Source organism: Chlorocebus sabaeus, chromosome 15, assembly GCF_047675955.1.
Source record: "Chlorocebus sabaeus isolate Y175 chromosome 15, mChlSab1.0.hap1, whole genome shotgun sequence".
Taxonomy (NCBI): Eukaryota; Metazoa; Chordata; class Mammalia; order Primates; family Cercopithecidae; genus Chlorocebus; species Chlorocebus sabaeus.
In genome coordinates this window covers 15,317,950-15,322,972 of record NC_132918.1, presented here as the reverse complement: position 1 = coordinate 15,322,972, position 5,023 = coordinate 15,317,950, and the positions used below count along the sequence as shown (strand labels likewise).

The window sequence follows — 5,023 nt, the reverse complement described above, 5'->3', positions numbered from 1 at the left end:
ACCCCATCTCTACTAAAGACACAAAAAATTTAGCTGGGCGTGGTGGCGTGCACCTGTAGTCCCAGCTACTCAGGAGGCTGAGGTAGAGAACTGCTTGAACCCGGGAGGCGGAGCTTGCAGTGAGCCGGGATGGCGCCACTGCACTCCAGCCTGGGCGACAGAGTGATACTCCGTCAAAACAAACAAACAAACAAAACAAAAAACAAAAAACAAAAAACAAAAAACTCATATTTGGTCTTTCGGCCAGGCTTGTGAGCGGGACCCGTCGCCATGGGCCGCATGATCTGTGGACAGTGGAAGGGTGGCGGGTCTGCGTTCCCCGCCCAGGTGAAGCACGGCCAGGGCATCGCGCGCCTGCACGCCATGAACCTCCCCCAGCTGCTACAAGAGCACAGTGAAGGGCGCTATCCACTACCTGGGCTGCAGTGCGCCCCCCGCCAAGGTGGTCTTCCGGGATTCGTACCTGTTTAAGAAGTGGAAGGAGCTGTTCATTGCCGCTGAGGGTATTCACATGGGTATTGCGGCAAGAAGGTCCAGCTCAACATTGGCAGTGTAGACACCATGCCTGAGGGTACGACCGTGTGCTGCTTGAAGGCCAAGCCTGAAGACTGTGGCAAGCTGGCCCGGGCATCAGGGAACGATGCCTCCGTTATCTCCCACAACCCTGAGACCCAGAAGACCCATGAAGCTGCCCTCTGGCTCCAAGAAGGTTATCTCCTCAGCCAACAGAGCTGCGGGTGGTGTAGAATTGACATAATTCTACAGAGGTGGCCGAATTGACATAAGCCATCTTGAAGGCTGGCCGGGCCCACCACAAATATAAGGCAAAGAGAAATCGCTGGCCACGAGTACGGGGTGTGGCCATGAACCCTGTGGAGCATCCTTTCAGAGGTGGCAAACACCAGCACATCGGCAAGCCCTCCACCATCCGCAGAGATGCCCCTGCTGGCCGCAAAGTGGGTCGGATTGCTGCTCGCCAGACTGGAAGTCTCCGGGGAGCTGAGACTGTGCAGGAGAAAGAGAACTAGTGATGAGGGGCTCAATAAAGTTTGTCCTTCTGCCACCAAAAAATAAATAAATAAATAAAAATAAAATATAATATTCATTCCTAACTCTCTTAAATGTGTTTCCACAATTGAAAGAGATGTATTGAGTTTTTTGTTATATAAATATAAGATTATTGTAAAATAGTTAAGTGGTATATAAAAAGGTGAAGAAAGGATTATATATCACCTAAAATCCCACCAACCTGAGATCAAAAACATAAGCAATTTAGTAGCCATATGTTTGTGCATTTCTCTATCAATATAAATCTATACACACATATGTATATAAACACATATGTATATAAACACACATACACATAATTTTATATTAAAAATCAATCATATTGTATGTTATTTTACTTTGAATTTTTGTAAGTGCTGTCTTTTGTGGGACATTTGCTTGTCCCTCTTCTTTCCCTCTAGTCCCCCACTCTATCTCTACACATTCCCAATATTACATCTCTCTCTATCACTGTGTAACCAATTCATAATGTGGTGTTTATCTTTCTCATAAGCATATTTATCAATTTACCATTGTTTATTTTACAAAAGCATAATCATCTTACATGCAACTCTTTCACATCTTTTTTCAACATACATATGATATATATATATCTCATTCATTATATATTTATCTCTCTCATTGTTTTATATATATATATATATATATATATATATATATTTCATTCATTCTTTGGAATCCCAACTTATCACTTAGTAGCAGTGACTTGGGACAAATTATTTTGTTTCTGAGTTTTTATCTGTAATATGGGCATAATTATTGTAACTATTTCCTTGGGTTGTTATTAAGCACAATATATTAGTCTGTATAAAATGCTTAGAACTACATCTTACTCAAAGTAAGAGCCATGGAAGCATTAGCTATTATTTATAATAGGTGCAGAATATTTTTTCATGGTATAGATGTAAAAATTATATTTAACCAGAAAGTCCCTAATTAAATAATGGATCTAAGTAATGATCATCAATGGATACTAAACTCTTTGGATGAACAGTGGCGGGTTGATGAGACAGACAAAACCTGAATTCATTCAATAATGTTAAAGAAAAAAGTGGTACAACTAGATATTATTTGCCTATAGAGGTGATAAAATAGGAAGTATTTAGCACCATCTATGAAACATTGTTTTCCAAGAGTCACAGAAACTTATTTTTGCTTATAATCTCCTTATGTGTAAAAGCTAGCATTCTCCAAGCCTTGGCATTAGAAAGGACCTTTATCGCCCGTTTGGCTATTTCAGCTGGAGAAGGAGACAAGCATATTTTTCTAGGAACACTCATTTTCCTCCTGGAGATTTGTTGATCTCTGTAGGGCAAGCTCCTTTCAGGATTCACAGAATTTTTATCAGCACCTCGTAGTTCTCCATTACTGGTCTCTGAAGGCATCCCTAAGAGCAGAAGGGGAAAAGGTTTTCCATTTCTGTCCATCTGTTCTTGGAAGAACCAACGCCTGGCTCCTACCCTCTAGACCCCTGTGAGCTGGTCCAACAGCTGCTTGGCTCAGGAAAGACAGTTTGTCATTGATTTGGACTGGAGGGAAATATTCAAGCCACCATCTTCATAAATGAAAGCCGTTACTATTGACTAGGTCCAGTCGCTCACACCTGTAATTTCAGCACTTTGGGAAGTCAGGGCAGGAGGATCACTTGAGGCCAGAGTTTGAGACCAGCCTGGGCATCATAGCACGACCCCATCTCTACTAGAAATCAGAAAAATTAGCCAAGTGTGGTAGTGCATGCCTCTAGTCCCAGCTACAAAGGAGGCTGAGGCAAGAGGATCACTTAATCTCAGGAGTCTGAGGCTGCAGTGAGCTGTGATTGCACCACTGAACTCCAGCCTGGGCAACAGAGCAAGACACTGTCTTAAAACAAACAAACAAAAACCACTACAAATAAAAACAACAACAACAAAAAAGGCTTTACTATATATTTCAAAAAACAAAGTGATTTTCATAAAGTACACAGATTTTAAGCAGAAAAAGGAAGGTAAAACTCAGATGAAATTACATCATTGAGTCATAAAGGAAAAGAGCTATCATCCCATTAGAGGAAACTCGCATTGACTGAAGAAGGACAAGATAATATTTTACACTTTGGGAACCTGAACAACTAAAAAGGAAAAGAGAAATAAATATAAGTAATTAAAAATTTAAAAAGAGTGCAGAATCGCCATACTTTTAGTCTGTCTTTCTTCTATGGGAAGATTCTAACATTGTTGAGTATGCAGGTAAAAGAGAACGGAGTTGGCACCCGGAATTTTTCCTTCTGTGTCCTCCAAGGAGTGTGGCATTATATATGTACCTTGCCATGAAATAAATATCACCATAAGAGAGGAAGTCAAACATAAATGCTGTGCAAATTCTAGCAGACCTGCTTTATGTCTGTTCATTTCTGGAGATGTCCAGATACAACTTGTATGGTATTTTTTCTTTTTTCTGAAAATCAGAACTATATTTTTAAAATTTGTAATAACCAGTTGAGCAACAACGATACACTTTCCATAAGAACCATTGTTACCCTGTTTTAATAAGGCTGGTATGCATGGAGGGCAGGGCAGCAGAGCAGCCGCAGGCAGAATACATAGGACTGCTATGAAGCAGGAAAAGTTTCCCTTAGGAAAGAACTATGCCTTTAACAGTGCGACCTCATAGAAGAGCTCCAGACATAAAAATTCAGCCTTCCCAAAGCATGAAGCTTTCATTCTTCTGCAACTGCCATGGTAAGAATAACTCCAGAGAGACTGTAAAGGAATAGTGCTGTTGTCATTATCATTCCTGTGTAAAGAAGAAAAAAATATGTCTAAAGGTGTTTCTTTTTCCATTTTATCGAGGGTCTTTGTTTGGAAACTTTTAAATATGATCTTATGACTGCCTCTAAATAATACACCTGCTATAATATAGTAAATACTCAATTTATGTTACTCAATTCAGCTCTACTTAAATTATTTTCTTATAAAAGTTCAGAAGATCATCTACTTATGACTTGATAGTACCTGCAGGATGCTATGACACGTGTGTGAACCAATAGCAATACAGTAAAATTTCATGAAACGATGGTTAATAAACTCAGCCCTGATGAGTACTCACATGTTAAGTGACATTTCGCCTACTATGTTGGGGATATAGTTGTTAGACTTTAGATCTGAAGAAATCTCCAGAGACTTTCAGGTTTATACCCTTCTCTTCAAATATTTCAATACCATTCAAGACTGACAGTTGTTTGTTTTCTTCATAAAGATGTTGCAGGACAGAGATTTCACAATTTTCAAGATTTTTATCATTCCACTTACAAAGCTGCTTGCAGTTATCCCTCTAAAAATTTTATATTAATAATATTATTTCAAAACTGTAGGATTTTTATTTTCTGGAAGAACTGGGACATAAAATGAAGAAGCTGAATCCTTAAAAGAGTGAGTAGGATTAAAATTCCATCTTCTGATTGCCAACTCATTCTTTCCAGTATGCCATCTCAAAAGTGAACAAATATGCCATCTCAAAAGTGAACAAAAATATCACAATAGTATTTTAAAATACCTTCATCCATTACTAGTCAGAGTGATTTTGTCTTTTAATTTTTATATCCTTACTTCTATCACCTTGTAGGCACAATATAAGAAAGGAATAAGAACCCATGTAAATGTAACACAATTTTTTAAAAAAGAAATACTGTAATTGGTTAATAAATTCTCACAAGTTAAGAGAAAATTGTTTAAGCCAGATCATTTTACTCACAGGTAAAATGAAGAAATTAAACTAGAGGATTTGTGAGATACCTTTCCATTAAAAGGTTTCAGAACATGTCTTGCCAAAATATACCATTTTGGGGTATTATTTTGAGCTAAAAGAAATTGAGGACCAACAAACACAGTTGTTAAATCAAGTTTAGCCTAAAGCTGCCTGCTTACTTATTTTAGGTTCAGCCTAAAGACCTGGGTACATAGGTAACTATAGCTTAAAT

The 5,023-nt window shown here is 38.6% G+C and overlaps 1 pseudogene; it reads left to right on the top strand.

The window, feature by feature from the left end:
* Positions 1 to 270: 270 nt before the first annotated feature.
* On the top strand, positions 271 to 1,028 carry LOC103221231 (large ribosomal subunit protein uL2-like; annotated as a pseudogene).
* Positions 1,029 to 5,023: the final 3,995 nt, after the last annotated feature.